Here is a 21,594-nt window from a genome sequence, read left to right on the forward strand (position 1 = left end):
GTCGGGTATTTTAACCTTTTCTTACCCGCTTTTTACCAACTATGGTCGGACTTTCACACCGTCTTACAGCGGAACACCTCCGCTCCCTCTTTTGATGGTGTAAGTTCGGGCATTCGAACCTTTTCTTACCCGTTTTCTACAAACTATGCTCGGACATTCAAACCTTCTTGTAGCCGAAGAGATCCACTCCTGCTTTTGATGATGTATGGTTGGGCATTTGAACCTACTTGTTGCCCGCTTTTCATTAATTATGGGTGGACATTCACACCTTGTCGCAGCCAAACACCTCCGCTCCCTGTTTTAATCATGTATGGTTGGACATTTGCACCTTTTCTCACCCGCTTTTCGCAAACTATGGTCGGCCATTCACAGCTTCCTCTCCACCATACTTGTATGGTGAGATATTCACACCCACTTGCATCCGAAGTCCTCCGCCCCAACTTTTGTTTATATTTAGTCGGTCATTCGCACCTTACCCGCTTATGGCAAAACTATGGCCTTCTTGCAGCCAAACACCTCTGATCTCGCTTTTGATGATGTAAGGTTGGGCATTCAGACCTTGCTTCACCTGCTTTTCACGAAATATAGTCGGACATTCACACCTTCTTGCAGCCGAACACTTCCGCTCCACCTTTTAGTGTTCTATCACACTTTTTTTTCCCCCGCATTTTATAGATTATGGTTGGAAATTCTCAACCACTCTCATCCGAAGACCTCTCCTCCCGCTTTTGTTAATATATTTGAACTTTAGTCGGACATTCACACCTACTTGCAGCCGAACACCACCTCTCTCGCTTTTGATGATGTGTGGACCGGCATTCTTACCTTTTCTAACACATTTTTCAGCAATTATGGTCGGAGATTCACACCTACTCACAGCCGAACAACTCCGCTCCCGCATTTGATGGTGTATAGTCGGGCATTCTCACCCTTTCTCATCAGCTTTTTGAAAATTATGATCTGACATTCACACCTACTTGCAGTTGAACAGCTCTGCTCCCGCTTTTGATTATGTTTGGTTGGATATTCGCACCTTTTCTTAACTGCTTTTTACAAACTTTGGTTGGACGTTCACACCTTCTTTTAGCCGAACACATCCACTCCTGCTTTTGATGATGTATGGTTGGGCATTCGCACTTTTTTTTTACCCATTTTTCAGAAATTATGGGTGGACATTCACACCTTCTTGCAGCTGAACACCTCCTCTCCCAATTATGATCATGTGCGGTTTGATTTTCGAAAATTTTCTTTCATGTTCTCCAGCAATTATTGATGGACATTCAGACCTTCTTGCAGCTGAACACCTCCACTCCCTCTTTTGATCATACATTGTCGGGCATTCGAACCTTGTCTTACCCGCTTTTTACAAACTTTAGTCGAACATTCACACCTTTTTGCAGCTGAACCACCTCCGCTCCCTGTTTTGATCATGTATTGTCTGGCAATACTACCTTTTGTTACCCATTTGTGAGTAATTATGGCTGGACATTCCCACCTTCTTGCAGCCGAACACCTCCGCTTCCGCTTTTGATGGTGTATATTCGGGCATACGAACCTTTTCTTACCCGCTTTTTAGAAACCATGGTCGGACTTTCACACCTTCTCTTTGCTGAACAACTCCGCTCCCTCTTTTGATTGTGTACAGTCGGGTATTTTAACCTTTTCTTACCCGCTTTTTACCAACTATGGTTGGACATTCACACCTTCTTACAGCGGAACACCTCCGCTCCCTCTTTTGATCGTGTATGTTCGGGCATTGGCACCTTGTCTTACCCATTTTTCAGTAATTATGGGTGGACATTCACACCTTCTTGCAGCTGAACACCTCCTCTCCTGCTTATGATCATGCGCGGTTTGATATTCGAAAATTTTCTTTCATGTTTTCTAGCAATTATCGATGGACATTCAGACCTTCTTGCTGCTGAACACCTCCGCTCCCTCTTTTGATCATACATTGTCGGGCATTCACACCTTGTCTTACCCGCTTTTTAGAAACCATGGTCGGACTTTCACACCTTTTAGTAGCCGAACAACTCCGCTTCCCTGTTTTGATCATGTATGGTCTGGCAATACTACCTTTTCTCACCCGTTTGTGAGTAATTATGGCTGGACATTCACACCTACTTGCAGCCGAACACCACCTCTCTCGCTTTTGATGATGGATGGACCGGCATTCTTACCTTTTCTAACACATTTTTCAACAATTATGGTCGGAGATTCACAGCTTCTCACAGCCGAACAACTCCGCTCCCGCATTTGATGGTGTATAGTCAGGAATTCTCACCTTTTCTCATCAGCTTTTTGCAATTTATGATCTGACATTCACACCTACTTGCAGTCGAACAGCTCTGCTCCCGCTTTTGATTATGTTTGGTTGGATATTCGAACCTTTTCTTAACTGCTTTTTACAACCTTTGGTCGGACGTTCACAGCTTCTTGAAGCTGAACACCTCCGCTTCCGTTTTTGATGGTGTATATTCGGGCATACGAACCTTTTCTTACCCGCTTTTTACAAACTATGGTCGGACATTCACACCTTCTCTTAGCTGAACAACTCCGCTGCCTCTTTTGATTGTGTACAGTCGGGTATTTTAACATTTTCTTACCCGCTTTTTACCAACTATGGTCGGACATTCACACCCTCTTACAGCGGAACACCTCCGCTCCCTCTTTTGATGGTGTATGTTCGGGCATTCGAATCTTTTCTTACCCGCTTTTTACGAACTATGCTCGGACATTCAAACCTTGTAGCCGAACACATCCACTCCTGCTTTTGATGATGTATGGTTGGGCATTTGAACCTACTTGTTGCCCGCTTTTCATTAATTATGGGTGGACATTCACACCTTGTCGCAACCAAACACCTCCGCTACCTGTTTTGATCATGTATGGTTGGACATTTGCACCTTTTCTCACCCGCTTTTCGCAAACTATGGTCGGCCATTCACAGCTTCCTCTCCACCATACTTGTATGGTGAGATATTCACACCCACTTGCATCCGAAGTCCTCCGCCCCAACTTTTGTTTATATTTAGTCGGTCATTCGCACCTTACCCGCTTATGGCAAACTATGGCCTTCTTGCAGCCAAACACCTCTGATCTCGCTTTTGATGATGTAAGGTTGGGCATTCAGACCTTGCTTCACCTGCTTTTCACCAAATATAGTCGGACATTCACACCTTCTTGCAGCCGAACACTTCCGCTTCACCTTTTAGTGTTTTATCACACCTTTTTTTTCACAGCATTTCATATGTTATGGTTGGAAATTCTCAACCACTCTTATCCGAAGACCTCTCCTCTCGCTTTTGTTAATCTATTTGAACTTTAGTCGGACATTCACACCTTCTTGCAGCTGAACCACCTCCGCTCCCTGTTTTGATCATGTATGATCTGGCAATACTACCTTTTCTCACCCGTTTGTGAGTAATTATGGCTGGACATTCACACCTACTTGCAGCTGAACACCACCTCTATCGCTTTTGATGATGGATGGACCGGCATTCTTACCTTTTCTAACACATTTTTCAACCATTATGGTCGGAGATTCACACCTTCTCACAGCCGAACAACTCCGCTCCCGCATTTGATGGTGTATAGTCAGGAATTCTCACCTTTTCTCATCAGCTTTTTGCAAATTATGATCTTACATTCACACCTACTTGCAGTCGAACAGCTCTGCTCCCGCTTTTGATTATGTTTGGTTGGATATTCGAACCTTTTCTTAACTGCTTTTTACAACCTTTGGTCGGACGTTCACACCTTCTTGAAGCTGAACACCTCCGCTTCCGTTTTTGATGGTGTATATTCGGGCATACGAACCTTTTCTTACCCGCTTTTTACAAACCATGGTCGGACATTCACACCTTCTCTTAGCTGAACAACTCCGCTGCCTCTTTTGATTGTGTACAGTCGGGTATTTTAACATTTTCTTACCCGCTTTTTACCAACTATGGTCGGACATTCACACCCTCTTACAGCGGAACACCTCCGCTCCCTCTTTTGATGGTGTACGTTCGGGCATTCGAATCTTTTCTTACCCGCTTTTTACGAACTATGCTCGGACATTCAAACCTTCTTGTAGCCGAACACATCCACTCCTGCTTTTGATGATGTATGGTTGGGCATTCGAACCTACTTGTTGCCCGCTTTTCATTAATTATGGGTGGACATTCACACCTTGTCGCAACAAAACACCTCCGCTACCTGTTTTGATCATGTATGGTTGGACATTTGCACCTTTTCTCACCCGCTTTTCGCAAACTATGGTCGGCCATTCACAGCTTCCTCTCCACCATACTTGTATGGTGAGATATTCACACCCACTTGCATCTGAAGTCCTCCGCCCCCACTTTTGTTTATATTTAGTCGGTCATTCGCACCTTACCCGCTTATGGCAAAACTATGGCCTTCTTGCAGCCAAACACCTCTGATCTCGCTTTTGATGATGTAAGGTTGGGCATTCAGACCTTGCTTCACCTGCTTTTCACCAAATATAGTCGGACATTCACACCTTCTTGCAGCCGAACACTTCCGCTCCACCTTTTAGTGTTCTATCACACTTTTTTTTCCCCCGCATTTTATAGATTATGGTTGGAAATTCTCAACCACTCTCATCCGAAGACCTCTCCTCCCGCTTTTGTTAATATATTTGAACTTTAGTCGGACATTCACACCTACTTGCAGCCGAACACCACCTCTCTCGCTTTTGATGATGTGTGGACCGGCATTCTTACCTTTTATAACACATTTTTCAGCAATTATGGTCGGAGATTCACACCTACTCACAGCCGAACAACTCCGCTCCCGCATTTGATGGTGTATAGTCGGGCATTCTCACCCTTTCTCATCAGCTTTTTGCAAATTATGATCTGACATTCACACCTACTTGCAGTTGAACAGCTCTGCTCCCGCTTTTGATTATGTTTGGTTGGATATTCGAACCTTTTCTTAACTGCGTTTTACAAACTTTGGTCGGACGTTCACACCTTCTTGCAGCCGAACACCTCCGCTTCCGCTTTTGATGGTGTATATTCGGGCATTCAAACTTTTTCTTACCCGCTTTTTACAAACCATGGTCGGACTTTCACACCTTCTTTTAGCCGAAAAACTCCTCTCCCGCTATTGATTGTGTACAGTCGGATATTTTAACCTTTTCTTACCCGCTTTTTACCATCTACGCTCAGACATTCACACCTTCTTACAGCGGAACACCTCCGCTCCCTCTTTTGATGGTGTATGTTCGGGCATTTGAACCTTTTCTTACCCGCTTTTTACAAACTATGGTCGGGCATTCAAACCTTCTTGTAGCCGAACACATCAACTCCTGCTTTTGATCATGTATGGTTGGACATTCGCACCTTTTCTCACCCGCTTTTTCTCATAGACTATTCTACCATCAACAACTTGGAAACCATAATCGCCTCTCTAGATGCAGAAAAAGCATTTGATGGAGTGAACTGGAAATTTTTATTCGCAACATTAAACAAATTCGGGTTTGTGTCACACTTCATCAACTGGATAAGGATATTATATAGCTCCCCAAATGCAAGTGTCAGGACAAATGATCAAACTTCTCCAAGCTTCAGTCTGCAGAGAGGTACAAGACAGGGTTACCAACTTTCTCCCTCACTTTTTGCTATTTTCATCAAACCTTTAGCAGCTGCTATCAGACAAGATAGAAATATTAAAGGCATCCAACCCCAAAATATTGAGCATAAAATAAGTCTTTATGCTGATGATGTATTACTTTTCCTTCAGAACTCACAGATGTCTCTCACTCACACGATCACACTCATAAATAAATTCTCTGCACTTTGTGACTACTCTATCAACTGGTCTAAGACCACAGTTCTGCCCATTAACTGTAGGGTCCAGAATATACCTGCGATCACTTTACAGTCAGGAAATATTAGATATTTAGGCATAAACATTTCCTCCAGGCTCTCAGAGCTAACAAAGCTAAATTATGTGCAATTATTAAAGAGAATAGAGGACGAGCTCTCTCGTTGGAAGTCCTTACCTATATCACTTATGGGGAGAGTTACAACCATTAAAATGATGATACTACCAAAAGTTAACTATTTGTTCTCAATGATCCCCATAAAACCATCTGCTACTTGGTTTAAGTCACTAGATTCATGCATCTCCAAATTTCTGTGGAAAAACAAACCCTTAGTTTAAAAACCCTACAGAAGACCAAGGACAGTGGTGGATTAGATTTACCTCATTTTCAGCACTAGTCCTTTGCCAATAGGTTACAATATATATCAAAATGGTTTAAACCTTGTTGTTGTCACAGTTCCCAGAGACGTTGTAATCGTTGAGGATTCTATATTCACCCCCTCATTAGAGGCACGTGTTGCAGATTGATGACACTGAATCTTCTTCTCTGTTCATTGCTGGCATCATTCCCAGCATCGTAAGTGTTCGTGGCATTGTTAGCCTCTTCTTTTGGATCTTGATATCGAGCATCCTTTTGTATTTCTGGTTTGTCAGTCCTCTCTCTTCGTTCACCGGAGTCTTCGTCTCTTTGTCCTTGAGTTTGGTGATTTTTTCTTCTTTTGATGCCTTGACACAGTGTGACAGGTGATACCACGTGGGAGATCCTTTAACTTGGACTGCTGTCCCTGTGCTGCGAAATGGCTGTGGTGCTCAAATGGTCTCTCCTTCATCATATACACAGTTATTTATACATCACCTTCCACCATGAAGCGTTGTCCCTTTTTGTTTCTCTCTTTGTTCTTAAAATGCTGTTATGCATGTCTAAACCAATCCATTAAATTAGATCATTTTGGCAGTAAAGCGATCTACAATGTGCTTGGTCGCAAAGCTGCTCATCTGTGGTAAACAGCTCTTCAGAAAGGCATTCTTCAATTGATTTCACTAATTTTATGTAATAATTTTGTGATTTCCTACAAAACTACACTTCTTCTCCCATCTGTCTGAGTATTTAATATTATCTGGGTCCCGTTAAAACATGTATTTTTCCCATCTAATTCCTTGTTTGCTTTAAAACAAGTATTCCCCATTTTCTATCCCTTCAGTAACCAACCAGTTTGTATGGAGTACACTGGAGCAACTTGACTGATCAGTAAAACACTGCTTTTGTTGTCACCGCAAGGCTTCCCCCGTCGGTTGTTTCACTGAGACACTACTGAGTAACTACAACTCAACACAGTTTATACACATAACATTCATATACATACTAACAAACAAACAAACAATTATTTATCGCAATTTTCTCATCTCTGTTTGAACGTACACCCAGGTAAATATTCCTTTAGTCTTGTCATACCGACTATGGACCCATTCATTGTTTAACTTCACTGTTTTGCAAATCCTAATTGAATATTACACATTGACATTGAACTTTACTGGATAAGCAGGTCTTCGTTGCATTCAGCAGCCTATATGTGAGCATCTATGTGTAAGCTGTTCTTCTTTGCATTTATCAGCAGCAAGCAATTCTTCATTGCACATGCATATGAAAATAGTACAACAATTCCAATGCGTTAGCGAAACCTTCTATATCAGGAGTGTGCATCATGATGCTGGGAATAGAACCTCTTTCCCAGAATAGTTCATTACTCAACTCATCATAACTCCGCAATGAGCACATTTCAAAGTATCATTCCTCTACATGTATTCAAAAATCTATGTGTAAATGTTTAATATTTCTTATATTTGTTGATGTCATTCTGTGTGCATGTGGCCTAAACCCAATCTCTGTGTGGCAATTTTAATTTAAACAAGTTGAACTCTGCCTCTGATCATTTAAAAAAGGTGTGTACCAATATCAACCTTTCTCAGGTAATTACTGATCCTACAAAACCAATCTTAAGAGATCCTTCAAGGTTGTCCCTGATTGGCTCAATCTTAACAAATCAAAGGTAGAAAATCTGCAGTATCTGAACTTGGTGTTAGTTATCACTGCTCAATAGCCTGTATCAGAATTGCAAAAATGAAAACATTAGGTCCACGCTTGGTATCCAGATCCTGAAACATCTCCATGAGCAGGATTTTTTTTTAACTGATCTGTTGAATAGTTATACTCATGACACTGTTAAAATCCCAGATGAAGATCTAGCACTTGACCATTTTTGTAAATCTTCTAATTCCATAGTTGATAAACACGCCCCTTTTAAAAAGTATAGAACTTAGAACAGGTCTAGTCCCTGGCTTTCGTCAGAACTGTCTTCTTTACTTAAAAAATAAATAAACCTTGGATGCTAGCTGGGCATATGAGGGACCCGGGTCATTGCCTTGCTTTTAGGAAGCTTAGAAATAAAGGTACAGCAGAAATAAGAAAGGCCAAGTCTGATCATTATCTAAATTTTATTCCCAGAGCTTACTCAGATTTCAGAAAAGTCTGTCCTACTGCTCCTGTTTTTAATTAGACTTCTATGCCTTCGCAGTCGCAGCTTTGTCACTCCTTTTAAGCTTATTGTATGTTCTAAATGTTGTTTTAATCGTGTCTTCAAAAGTTTTTTGTTTTTTTTTGTCTCAGCTATTGTATATGAGATTATTTTCTCCATTTATCTCCAAGTTTAAATAAATGTTATTACTAGTGTGGCACTTTCTATGTCAAGGGGACAGTGGTGGTACTCTGTATGGTTATTTTAGTCACACCCTATGTTCTCATGTTAGCCGTTGTTTTCTTCACTGAGGTTGAGATGAACCCCCTCCTGTTGAGAGAATTCCCCTTTGTAGTCAGACTTTTGCCTCAGAAAACAGTGGTGGGTAAATAATCTTTCCCTACTTCTGAAGGTCGTGGTACAATGTGATAAGTGAATCCAAGAAGTCCTTCAGCTGCTGTGGGTGATGTAAGTAGTACCTGAAATGGACCTTCCCCCCATTGGGCTGGACCAGTTCTTTTTCTTTATCACTTTGATGATGATCCAGTCCCCGGGTTTTACTGTCTTCAGAGATTCCTTCACCGGTTCACCTGGAACAGACTAAACAGAAGAGATCTCTCTACTTGTTAATATTTGTATACTGCTAAGGTTTCTTCTCTTTTTCTTTTTTTCTTCATCATGTCAGTTGATGACTGTGTTTTGACTGTGGGAGTACAAATGGTCTTCCATACCTTTTCTCAAATGGAGTTCATCTTGTGCTAGTTGGAGGATGCATTTTTAGGATGGTAAACAGTAAACCCAATATTTCCCATTTCTTCCATGATTTTTTTCAGTCTTGACTTAATTATTCCATTGTGTCTCTCCACGAAACCTGCTGATTGTGGATGATATGCACAGTCGTTTCTAAGGTCTATTTTAAGTTCTTTGCCATCAGTGAGATGACGTTGTTTACACAGTGTGTCAAATTATCACTGAAGATCTTTTCAGGAATTTCAAATCTAGAAATGATTTATTTTACCCGTGCTTTTGCTACTGAGAGTGCATCGGCTTGTGCACATGGAAATATTTCAGTCCATTTGGTAAAAACCTCTGTTGTCACTGAGCAGAATCGTTTCCCTTAACATTAATTTAGTTCAATGAAATCTACACAATAATGAAATAATGAAATCCAAACAAATATGTTGAAAAAGATACACTGGCTTAGGGAATTATCTTCGTTTTGGTCTTAGATTGCCCTGTTGATTGTATTTTGCACATATTTGACCTGCTAGACAAAACTTTATTCATTTACTTATTCTAAAAATAAATTATTTTAGACCTGGAACGATCCATCTTTTATTTTTTATGGAACTCCAAATGGGAAAGGTTGAGGAGGGAAGTACTGAAGAAGCCAAAAGTGAAGGGAGGGAAAGCAGTACCAGATCTGTATTTGTTTTTAGGAAGTCTCTTTACCTCTGTCCAATTAAAGTGTGCAATTAACCCATCCAAAAACCCAGCGGCAGCTGCAATGGCAAGATTATGGATGGGGGCCTACATGAGAAGATTACGACTTTTACCATCAGACCTGAAAGTACCTGTGTCTTTTAATCTAACAAAAAGTTATGCTTTTATAAAGACAATTTTAAACCATTTTAATTTAGAACAAGAAGATGTACAAGTTTTAACGTGCCATCGATCTTTGCTCTCTGTTGTGCAGGAGCAGGCCCCAGTGAGTCCAGTGCTTGGGCTCACTCTTGGCGAGCCCTCAACAGTTTGGCGCAGTGTGAACCTTTCAGCTCTTCTGAACAGACTTTGGGATTTGTCATGGATGGTGGCTCACGAGATTCTCCCAGTCAGGTCATGCACTCCAGGGGTATGTCGGCGACGGCCACCTGCCCCCGTCCAGGTTGTGGCGCGCCTGAGACGGTGAGGCATTTCTTCTGGGAGTGCAGTGCTGCTGTGGACTTGTGGGCAACAGCCGACTCCTTAAATTTCCCGTACTTACCAGCAAGAGAGGTCCTGTCAGCACAACTGGTGCTTTATGGGGTGAGTCAAAATCAGAACCTCAGGAAAGAGGAATTTGTCAAAAGGTGGCTCACCCTGGCCGCCATCAAAGACGCCATATGGACCTCAAGAAACTTGCTGGTAAGAAGGCACAAGCAGATTCCCCCCGTGGCTGTGATCCAGATGGCAGTAGCAACAGCCCAAGAGGCTGCAGGCCAAGGACGCAGCCACAAAGAAGCATCGCCTCTGTGCTCACTCGGACGAGGGAGCCGGAGTCACACGAAAAAAAGGTCCAAGCAATAGCAGAAGGCAGAGAAGCAATAACTGTCCACTGGTTCACGTCCGAGGGCCCTTCCTGGCACAATGCGCACTTGTAGCAGTGTTCTTTTTATGGCCATAGGTGGCCAGAGTGTCACTTTGCACCTCCGCCCACCCGCTGCACTGAGCACTCTTCAGCCCTTAAATGGCATAACTTTGCACTCCCGCACGCTCCAGCGAGCACCATTCAAGCAACATCGGCACAGTCGCAACAAGTAAGGCAACTCTACTCAGAGAAGTCACTCTGCACAGTAACAAGATTTCTTTTTCACAGACAGAAAGGGCTTCACCCGCAAAGGTAAAGCCTGCCAAAATTAGAAACAACTCATTAGTGCTGCTCTCCACGGAAGTGTTTAGTAAAAGGCGAAAGACTTGTACGTTATGAAGAGAAACCAGAGTACGATTATCCATCACTGCGGGAGCAGGGCATCAGGCTAGTTGGCATAGCCACCTTCCCCATGGTAGGCTTTGCTTGGTTGAGATGCTTGCTCCCCCCCCTTTCTCCTCAGCTGACCAAGTAGGAACAATCGGGCCCTATTCGATGGCTGCCTTGTCTTTTACTCTGTGCAAAAGACAAGGCAGCCACAAACACCACGGGAACACCGTATTGAGGCTTTGTTCTGACCGCTCATTCGGTGTCGCGTTTCTTTCAAGCAATTCTCCCGGTTAGCCCGCAATTGGCTCGCTCCCAGATTCGTGTTAAAGTCCACTTCGCATTCACTCTCTTTTCTCAGCAGATTAAAAGAAAGTTTCATCTTGGGCTCCCTGAAACTTCCATCCTGCACCGCTGTTTGCTTTTGCACAAGAGCAGAGAAGAGCGCACCGTTCCCAGTGGCACTGCAGTACCGGGTCGATGCTTGGAGTGAACGGAGCAAGCTCCTTTTTCAACTCCTATTGCTAAAAATCCATTTAATATGTAGTCCTCGTATAGAGGACATATCAGATATTAAACTGAGTCTTTATGGTGTTATTTCACCCATTAACACTTAAGGTACCTCATACAGTGGCTGTGATATGGTTACTTAACAAAATATCTTTACCAGACATCTCTCCTACATAACTGTTCTTCTTTCACAGCCACACCTTGTTGTCGAGAGATGTGCTACACTTAATCCATCCACACTGCTACCTACCCCACAGATGGAAAGCCTCATGATTGCATGTCAGAAATACCCATCAGTGTTTTACCCAGGCCAGACTTAACTGATACAACGTTGTACTTTGTAGAATGAGAAAAAACTTCTTCAGCAATAAGCATCTCTCGACATATGACGAAATACAGATTTTGCTATAAAATTAATTCCTTCTATCAGCCTGACTTAAAACCGTTTGTCCTCCTTATTTATCCACTTCAAATCGAGTTTGAACAATTAAAAAAATGTTGTAGTTTTAGAAAGAACAACTTAATCTTCAGCAATCAGTATAAAAAGAAGGTAAGATAAGGTGCAAATGCCAACCATACATCACTAAAAGGTGGAGCGGAAGTATTCGGCTGCAAGTAGGTGTGAATGTCCGACCATAATTTGTAAAAAGCTGATGAGAAAGGGTGAGAATGCCCGACTATACACCATGAAATGCGGAAGCGGAGGTGTTCGGCTGCAAGAAGGTGTAAACGCCCGACCAAAGTTTCTAAAAAGCAGTTAAGAAAAGGTTTGAATATCCATCCAAACATAATCATAAGCGGGAGCAGAGCTGTTCGACTGTAAGTAGGTGTGAATGTCAGATCATAATTTGCAAAAAGCTGATGAGAAAGGGTGAGAATGCCCGACTATACATCATCAAATGCGGGAGCGGAGTTGTTCGGCTGTGAGTAGGTGTGAATCTCCGACCATAATTGCTGAAAAATGTATTATAAAAGGTAAGAATGCCGGTCGATACATCATCAAAAGCGGGAGAGGTGGTGTTCGGCTGCAAGTAGGTGGGAATGTCCAGCCATAATTACTCACAAACGGGTGAGAAAAGGTAGTATTGCCAGACCATACATGATCAAAACAGGGAAGAGGAGGTGGTTCAGCTGCAAGAAGGTGTGAATGTCCAACTAAAGTTCAAATATATTAACAAAAGCGGGAGGAGAGGTCTACGGATGAGAGTGGTTGAGAATTTCCAACCATAATCTATGAAATGCGGTGAAAAAAAGTGGGTGTGAATATCCCACCATACAAGTATGGTGGAGAGGAAGCTGTGAATGGCCGACCATAGTTTGCAAAAAACGGGTAAGAAAAGGTTCGAATGCCCGAATATATACCATCAAAAGCGGAAGCGGAGGTGTTCGGCTGCAAGAAGGTGTGAATGTCCGACCAAAGTTTGTAAAAAGCAGTTAAGAAAAGGTTCGAATATCCAACCAAACATAATCTAAAGCGGGAGCAGAGCTGTTCGACTGCAAGTAGGTGTGAATGTCCTCAACGTTTTTCTTTGTTGAAATCGATCTAGACATTGATAAATATGAAGGACAAAGCAGTTTCCACTTGGTTTGAGTGAAGGAATTCATTTTATACATAAAATCCCAAATCGTGCAGAACGTATGAAAAGAAGCTTATTCTCGGATTCCTCGTCCTTCAGTGTTGCACTTTCTTCTACTGCAAAATACAATGTTTTTCTTTGTTGAAGTCGATCTAGACATTGATAAATATGAAGGACAAAGCAATTTTAACTTGGTTAATCTCATTTGTCAAAAGGTGGCTCACCCTGGCCGCCATCAAAGACGCCATATGGACCTCAAGAAACTTGCTGGTAAGAAGGCACAAGCAGATTCCCCCCGTGGCTGTGATCCAGATGGCAGTAGCAACAGCCCAAGAGGCTGCAGGCCAAGGACGCAGCCACAAAGAAGCATCGCCTCTGTGCTCACTCGGACGAAGGAGCCGGAGTCACAAGAAAAAAAGGTCCAAGCAATAGCAGAAGGCAGAGAAGCAATAACTGTCCACTGGTTCACGTCCGAGGGCCCTTCCTGGCACAATGCGCACTTGTAGCGGTGTTCTTTTTATGGCCATAGGTGGCCAGAGTGTCACTTTGCACCTCCGCCCACCCGCTGCACTGAGCACTCTTCAGCCCTTAAATAGCATAACTTTGCACTCCCGCACGCTCCAGCGAGCACCAATCAAGCAACATCGGCACAGTCGCAACAAGTAAGGCAACTCTACTCAGAGAAGTCACTCTGCACAGTAACAAGATTTCTTTTTCACAGACAGAAAGGGCTTCACCCGCAAAGGTAAAGCCTGCCAAAATTAGAAACAACTCATTAGTGCTGCTCTCCACGGAAATGTTTAGTAAAAGGCGAAAGACTTGTACGTTATGAAGAGAAACCAGAGTACGATTATCCATCACTGCGGGAGCAGGGCATCAGGCTAGTTGGCATAGCCACCTTCCCCATGGTGAGCTTTGCTTGGTTGAGACGCTTGCTCCCCCCCCTTGCTCCTCGGCTGACCAAGTAGGAACAATCGGGCCCTATTCGATGGCTGCCTTGTCTTTTACTCTGTGCAAAAGACAAGGCAGCCACAAACACCACGGGAACACCGTATTGAGGCTTTGTTCTGACCGCTCATTCGGTGTCGCGTTTCTTTCAAGCAATTCTCCCGGTTAGCCCGCAATCGGCTCGCTCCCAGAGTCGTGTTAAAGTCCACTTCGCATTCACTCTCTTTTCTCAGCAGATTAAAAGAAAGTTTCATCTTGGGCTCCCTGAAACTTCCATCCTGCACCGCTGTTTGCTTTTGCACAAGAGCAGAGAAGAGCGCACCGTTCCCAGTGGCACTGCAGTACCGGGTCGATGCTTGGAGTGAACGGAGCAAGCTCCTTTTTCAACTCCTATTGCTAAAAATCCATTTAATATGTAGTCCTCGTATAGAGGACATATCAGATATTAAACTGAGTCTTTATGGTGTTATTTCACCCATTAACACTTAAGGTACCTCATACAGTGGCTGTGATATGGTTACTTAACAAAATATCTTTACCAGACATCTCTCCTACATAACTGTTCTTCTTTCACAGCCACACCTTGTTGTCGAGAGATGTGCTACACTTAATCCATCCACACTGCTACCTACCCCACAGATGGAAAGCCTCATGATTGCATGTCAGAAATACCCATCAGTGTTTTACCCAGGCCAGACTTAACTGATACAACGTTGTACTTTGTAGAATGAGAAAAAACTTCTTCAGCAATAAGCATCTCTCGACATATGACGAAATACAGATTTTGCTATAAAATTAATTCCTTCTATCAGCCTGACTTAAAACCGTTTGTCCTCCTTATTTATCCACTTCAAATCGAGTTTGAACAATTAAAAAAATGTTGTAGTTTTAGAAAGAACAACTTAATCTTCAGCAATCAGTATAAAAAGAAGGTAAGATAAGGTGCAAATGCCAACCATACATCACTAAAAGGTGGAGCGGAAGTATTCGGCTGCAAGTAGGTGTGAATGTCCGACCATAATTTGTAAAAAGCTGATGAGAAAGGGTGAGAATGCCCGACTATACACCATGAAATGCGGAAGCGGAGGTGTTCGGCTGCAAGAAGGTGTAAACGCCCGACCAAAGTTTCTAAAAAGCAGTTAAGAAAAGGTTTGAATATCCATCCAAACATAATCATAAGCGGGAGCAGAGCTGTTCGACTGTAAGTAGGTGTGAATGTCAGATCATAATTTGCAAAAAGCTGATGAGAAAGGGTGAGAATGCCCGACTATACATCATCAAATGCGGGAGCGGAGTTGTTCGGCTGTGAGTAGGTGTGAATCTCCGACCATAATTGCTGAAAAATGTATTATAAAAGGTAAGAATGCCGGTCGATACATCATCAAAAGCGGGAGAGGTGGTGTTCGGCTGCAAGTAGGTGGGAATGTCCAGCCATAATTACTCACAAACGGGTGAGAAAAGGTAGTATTGCCAGACCATACATGATCAAAACAGGGAAGAGGAGGTGGTTCAGCTGCAAGAAGGTGTGAATGTCCAACTAAAGTTCAAATATATTAACAAAAGCGGGAGGAGAGGTCTACGGATGAGAGTGGTTGAGAATTTCCAACCATAATCTATGAAATGCGGTGAAAAAAAGTGGGTGTGAATATCCCACCATACAAGTATGGTGGAGAGGAAGCTGTGAATGGCCGACCATAGTTTGCAAAAAACGGGTAAGAAAAGGTTCGAATGCCCGAATATATACCATCAAAAGCGGAAGCGGAGGTGTTCGGCTGCAAGAAGGTGTGAATGTCCGACCAAAGTTTGTAAAAAGCAGTTAAGAAAAGGTTCGAATATCCAACCAAACATAATCTAAAGCGGGAGCAGAGCTGTTCGACTGCAAGTAGGTGTGAATGTCCTCAACGTTTTTCTTTGTTGAAATCGATCTAGACATTGATAAATATGAAGGACAAAGCAGTTTCCACTTGGTTTGAGTGAAGGAATTCATTTTATACATAAAATCCCAAATCGTGCAGAACGTATGAAAAGAAGCTTATTCTCGGATTCCTCGTCCTTCAGTGTTGCACTTTCTTCTACTGCAAAATACAATGTTTTTCTTTGTTGAAGTCGATCTAGACATTGATAAATATGAAGGACAAAGCAATTTTAACTTGGTTAATCTCATTTGTCAAAAGGTGGCTCACCCTGGCCGCCATCAAAGACGCCATATGGACCTCAAGAAACTTGCTGGTAAGAAGGCACAAGCAGATTCCCCCCGTGGCTGTGATCCAGATGGCAGTAGCAACAGCCCAAGAGGCTGCAGGCCAAGGACGCAGCCACAAAGAAGCATCGCCTCTGTGCTCACTCGGACGAAGGAGCCGGAGTCACAAGAAAAAAAGGTCCAAGCAATAGCAGAAGGCAGAGAAGCAATAACTGTCCACTGGTTCACGTCCGAGGGCCCTTCCTGGCACAATGCGCACTTGTAGCGGTGTTCTTTTTATGGCCATAGGTGGCCAGAGTGTCACTTTGCACCTCCGCCCACCCGCTGCACTGAGCACTCTTCAGCCCTTAAATAGCATAACTTTGCACTCCCGCACGCTCCAGCGAGCACCAATCAAGCAACATCGGCACAGTCGCAACAAGTAAGGCAACTCTACTCAGAGAAGTCACTCTGCACAGTAACAAGATTTCTTTTTCACAGACAGAAAGGGCTTCACCCGCAAAGGTAAAGCCTGCCAAAATTAGAAACAACTCATTAGTGCTGCTCTCCACGGAAGTGTTTAGTAAAAGGCGAAAGACTTGTACGTTATGAAGAGAAACCAGAGTACGATTATCCATCACTGCGGGAGCAGGGCATCAGGCTAGTTGGCATAGCCACCTTCCCCATGGTGAGCTTTGCTTGGTTGAGACGCTTGCTCCCCCCCCTTGCTCCTCGGCTGACCAAGTAGGAACAATCGGGCCCTATTCGATGGCTGCCTTGTCTTTTACTCTGTGCAAAAGACAAGGCAGCCACAAACACCACGGGAACACCGTATTGAGGCTTTGTTCTGACCGCTCATTCGGTGTCGCGTTTCTTTCAAGCAATTCTCCCGGTTAGCCCGCAATCGGCTCGCTCCCAGAGTCGTGTTAAAGTCCACTTCGCATTCACTCTCTTTTCTCAGCAGATTAAAAGAAAGTTTCATCTTGGGCTCCCTGAAACTTCCATCCTGCACCGCTGTTTGCTTTTGCACAAGAGCAGAGAAGAGCGCACCGTTCCCAGTGGCACTGCAGTACCGGGTCGATGCTTGGAGTGAACGGAGCAAGCTCCTTTTTCAACTCCTATTGCTAAAAATCCATTTAATATGTAGTCCTCGTATAGAGGACATATCAGATATTAAACTGAGTCTTTATGGTGTTATTTCACCCATTAACACTTAAGGTACCTCATACAGTGGCTGTGATATGGTTACTTAACAAAATATCTTTACCAGACATCTCTCCTACATAACTGTTCTTCTTTCACAGCCACACCTTGTTGTCGAGAGATGTGCTACACTTAATCCATCCACACTGCTACCTACCCCACAGATGGAAAGCCTCATGATTGCATGTCAGAAATACCCATCAGTGTTTTACCCAGGCCAGACTTAACTGATACAACGTTGTACTTTGTAGAATGAGAAAAAACTTCTTCAGCAATAAGCATCTCTCGACATATGACGAAATACAGATTTTGCTATAAAATTAATTCCTTCTATCAGCCTGACTTAAAACCGTTTGTCCTCCTTATTTATCCACTTCAAATCGAGTTTGAACAATTAAAAAAATTTTGTAGTTTTAGAAAGAACAACTTAATCTTCAGCAATCAGTATAAAAAGAAGGTAAGAAAAGGTGCAAATGCCAACCATACATCACTAAAAGGTGGAGCGGAAGTATTCGGCTGCAAGTAGGTGTGAATGTCCGACCATAATTTGTAAAAAGCTGATGAGAAAGGGTGAGAATGCCCGACTATACACCATGAAATGCGGAAGCGGAGGTGTTCGGCTGCAAGAAGGTGTGAACGCCCGACCAAAGTTTCTAAAAAGCAGTTAAGAAAAGGTTTGAATATCCATCCAAACATAATCATAAGCGGGAGCAGAGCTGTTCAACTGTAAGTAGGTGTGAATGTCAGATCATAATTTGCAAAAAGCTGATGAGAAAGGGTGAGAATGCCTGACTATACATCATCAAATGCGGGAGCGGAGTTGTTCGGCTGTGAGTAGGTGTGAATCTCCGACCATAATTGCTGAAAAATGTATTATAAAAGGTAAGAATGCCGGTCGATACATCATCAAAAGCGGGAGAGGTGGTGTTCGGCTGCAAGTAGGTGGGAATGTCCAGCCATAATTACTCACAAATGGGTAAGAAAAGGTAGTATTGCCAGACCATACATGATCAAAACAGGGAGCGGAGGTGGTTCAGCTGCAAAAAGGTGTGAATGTTCGACTAAAGTTTGTAAAAAGCGGGTAAGATAAGGTGCGAATGCCCGACAATGTATGATCAAAAGAGGGAGTGGAGGTGTTCAGCTGCAAGAAGGTCTGAATGTCCTTCAATAATTGCTAGAGAAAATTAAAGAAATTTTTCGAAAATCAAACCGCACATGATCATAAGCAGGAGTGGAGGTGTTCAGCTGCAAGAAGGTTTGAATGTCCGAGCATAGTTTGTAAAAAGCGGGTAAGAAAAGGTGCCAATGCCCGAACATACACCATCAAAAGAGGGAGCGGAGGTGTTCCGCTGTAAGAAGGTGTGAATGTCCGACCATAGTTGGTAAAAAGCGGGTAAGAAAAGGTTAAAATACCCGACTGTACACAATTAAAAGAGGGAGCGGAGTTGTTCAGCTAAGAGAAGGTGTGAAAGTCCGACCATGGTTTGTAAAAAGCGGGTAAGAAAACGTTCGTATGCCCGAATATACACCATCAAAAGCGGAAGCGGAGGTGTTCGGCTGCAAGAAGGTGTGAACGTCCGACCAAAGGTTGTAAAAAGCAGTTAAGAAAAGGTTCGAATATCCAACCAAACATAATCAAAAGCGGGAGCAGAGCTGTTCGACTGCAAGTAGGTGTGAATGTCAGATCATAAATTGCAAAAAGCTGATGAGAAAAGGTGAGAATTCCTGACTATACACCATCAAATGCGGGAGCGGAGTTGTTCGGCTGTGAGAAGGTGTGAATCTCCGACCATAATTGTTGAAAAATGTGTTAGAAAAGGTAAGAATGCCGGTCCATCCATCATCAACAGCGAGAGAGGTGGTGTTCGGCTGCAAGTAGGTGTGAATGTCCAGCCATAATTACTCACAAACGGGTGAGAAAAGGTAGTATTGCCAGACCATACATGATCAAAACAGGGAAGAGGAGGTGGTTATGCTGCAAGAAGGTGTGAATGTCCAACTAAAGTTCAAATATATTAACAAAAGCGGGAGGAGAGGTCTACGGATGAGAGTGGTTGAGAATTTCCAACCATAATCTATGAAATGCGGTGAAAAAAAGTGGGTGTGAATATCCCACCATACAAGTATGGTGGAGAGGAAGCTGTGAATGGCCGACCATAGTTTGCAAAAAACGGGTAAGAAAAGGTTCGAATGCCCGAATATATACCATCAAAAGCGGAAGCGGAGGTGTTCGGCTGCAAGAAGGTGTGAATGTCCGACCAAAGTTTGTAAAAAGCAGTTAAGAAAAGGTTCGAATATCCAACCAAACATAATCTAAAGCGGGAGCAGAGCTGTTCGACTGCAAGTAGGTGTGAATGTCCTCAACGTTTTTCTTTGTTGAAATCGATCTAGACATTGATAAATATGAAGGACAAAGCAGTTTCCACTTGGTTTGAGTGAAGGAATTCATTTTATACATAAAATCCCAAATCGTGCAGAACGTATGAAAAGAAGCTTATTCTCGGATTCCTCGTCCTTCAGTGTTGCACTTTCTTCTACTGCAAAATACAATGTTTTTCTTTGTTGAAGTCGATCTAGACATTGATAAATATGAAGGACAAAGCAATTTTAACTTGGTTAATCTCATTTGTCAAAAGGTGGCTCACCCTGGCCGCCATCAAAGACGCCATATGGACCTCAAGAAACTTGCTGGTAAGAAGGCACAAGCAGATTCCCCCCGTGGCTGTGATCCAGATGGCAGTAGCAACAGCCCAAGAGGCTGCAGGCCAAGGACGCAGCCACAAAGAAGCATCGCCTCCGTGCTCACTCGGACGAAGGAGCCGGAGTCACAAGAAAAAAAGGTCCAAGCAATAGCAGAAGGCAGAGAAGCAATAACTGTCCACTGGTTCACGTCCGAGGGCCCTTCCTGGCACAATGCGCACTTGTAGCGGTGTTCTTTTTATGGCCATAGGTGGCCAGAGTGTCACTTTGCACCTCCGCCCACCCGCTGCACTGAGCACTCTTCAGCCCTTAAATAGCATAACTTTGCACTCCCGCACGCTCCAGCGAGCACCAATCAAGCAACATCGGCACAGTCGCAACAAGTAAGGCAACTCTACTCAGAGAAGTCACTCTGCACAGTAACAAGATTTCTTTTTCACAGACAGAAAGGGCTTCACCCGCAAAGGTAAAGCCTGCCAAAATTAGAAACAACTCATTAGTGCTGCTCTCCACGGAAGTGTTTAGTAAAAGGCGAAAGACTTGTACGTTATGAAGAGAAACCAGAGTACGATTATCCATCACTGCGGGAGCAGGGCATCAGGCTAGTTGGCATAGCCACCTTCCCCATGGTGAGCTTTGCTTGGTTGAGACGCTTGCTCCCCCCCCTTGCTCCTCGGCTGACCAAGTAGGAACAATCGGGCCCTATTCGATGGCTGCCTTGTCTTTTACTCTGTGCAAAAGACAAGGCAGCCACAAACACCACGGGAACACCGTATTGAGGCTTTGTTCTGACCGCTCATTCGGTGTCGCGTTTCTTTCAAGCAATTCTCCCGGTTAGCCCGCAATCGGCTCGCTCCCAGAGTCGTGTTAAAGTCCACTTCGCATTCACTCTCTTTTCTCAGCAGATTAAAAGAAAGTTTCATCTTGGGCTCCCTGAAACTTCCATCCTGCACCGCTGTTTGCTTTTGCACAAGAGCAGAGAAGAGCGCACCGTTCCCAGTGGCACTGCAGTACCGGGTCGATGCTTGGAGTGAACGGAGCAAGCTCCTTTTTCAACTCCTATTGCTAAAAATCCATTTAATATGTAGTCCTCGTATAGAGGACATATCAGATATTAAACTGAGTCTTTATGGTGTTATTTCACCCATTAACACTTAAGGTACCTCATACAGTGGCTGTGATATGGTTACTTAACAAAATATCTTTACCAGACATCTCTCCTACATAACTGTTCTTCTTTCACAGCCACACCTTGTTGTCGAGAGATGTGCTACACTTAATCCATCCACACTGCTACCTACCCCACAGATGGAAAGCCTCATGATTGCATGTCAGAAATACCCATCAGTGTTTTACCCAGGCCAGACTTAACTGATACAACGTTGTACTTTGTAGAATGAGAAAAAACTTCTTCAGCAATAAGCATCTCTCGACATATGACGAAATACA

The 21,594-nt window shown here is 43.4% G+C and overlaps 8 non-coding genes across 8 annotated transcripts; all 8 read right to left on the minus strand.

Annotated features, from left to right (window-relative positions):
• Positions 1-10,943: 10,943 nt before the first annotated feature.
• Positions 10,944-11,056, minus strand: LOC140302604 (U5 spliceosomal RNA). Its single transcript, XR_011915058.1, has one exon. It is a non-coding gene; the product is annotated as a U5 spliceosomal RNA (small nuclear RNA).
• A 411-nt stretch (positions 11,057-11,467) lies between these two features.
• Positions 11,468-11,650, minus strand: LOC140302714 (U2 spliceosomal RNA). Its single transcript, XR_011915157.1, has one exon. It is a non-coding gene; the product is annotated as a U2 spliceosomal RNA (small nuclear RNA).
• Positions 11,651-13,850: 2,200 nt separating this feature from the next.
• Positions 13,851-13,963, minus strand: LOC140302642 (U5 spliceosomal RNA). Its single transcript, XR_011915093.1, has one exon. It is a non-coding gene; the product is annotated as a U5 spliceosomal RNA (small nuclear RNA).
• Positions 13,964-14,374: 411 nt separating this feature from the next.
• Positions 14,375-14,557, minus strand: LOC140302511 (U2 spliceosomal RNA). Its single transcript, XR_011914975.1, has one exon. It is a non-coding gene; the product is annotated as a U2 spliceosomal RNA (small nuclear RNA).
• Positions 14,558-16,757: 2,200 nt separating this feature from the next.
• On the minus strand, positions 16,758-16,870 carry LOC140302605 (U5 spliceosomal RNA). Its single transcript, XR_011915059.1, has one exon. It is a non-coding gene; the product is annotated as a U5 spliceosomal RNA (small nuclear RNA).
• A 411-nt stretch (positions 16,871-17,281) lies between these two features.
• On the minus strand, positions 17,282-17,464 carry LOC140302512 (U2 spliceosomal RNA). Its single transcript, XR_011914976.1, has one exon. It is a non-coding gene; the product is annotated as a U2 spliceosomal RNA (small nuclear RNA).
• Positions 17,465-20,601: 3,137 nt separating this feature from the next.
• On the minus strand, positions 20,602-20,714 carry LOC140302606 (U5 spliceosomal RNA). The gene has a single exon (XR_011915060.1). It is a non-coding gene; the product is annotated as a U5 spliceosomal RNA (small nuclear RNA).
• A 411-nt stretch (positions 20,715-21,125) lies between these two features.
• LOC140302513 (U2 spliceosomal RNA) lies at positions 21,126-21,308 on the minus strand. The gene has a single exon (XR_011914977.1). It is a non-coding gene; the product is annotated as a U2 spliceosomal RNA (small nuclear RNA).
• Between the last annotated feature and the right edge of the window lie 286 nt (positions 21,309-21,594).

This window comes from Leuresthes tenuis, unplaced genomic scaffold, assembly GCF_036924035.1.
Source record: "Leuresthes tenuis unplaced genomic scaffold, fLeuTen1.0.hap1 SCAF_2, whole genome shotgun sequence".
Classification (NCBI taxonomy): domain Eukaryota; kingdom Metazoa; phylum Chordata; class Actinopteri; order Atheriniformes; family Atherinopsidae; genus Leuresthes; species Leuresthes tenuis.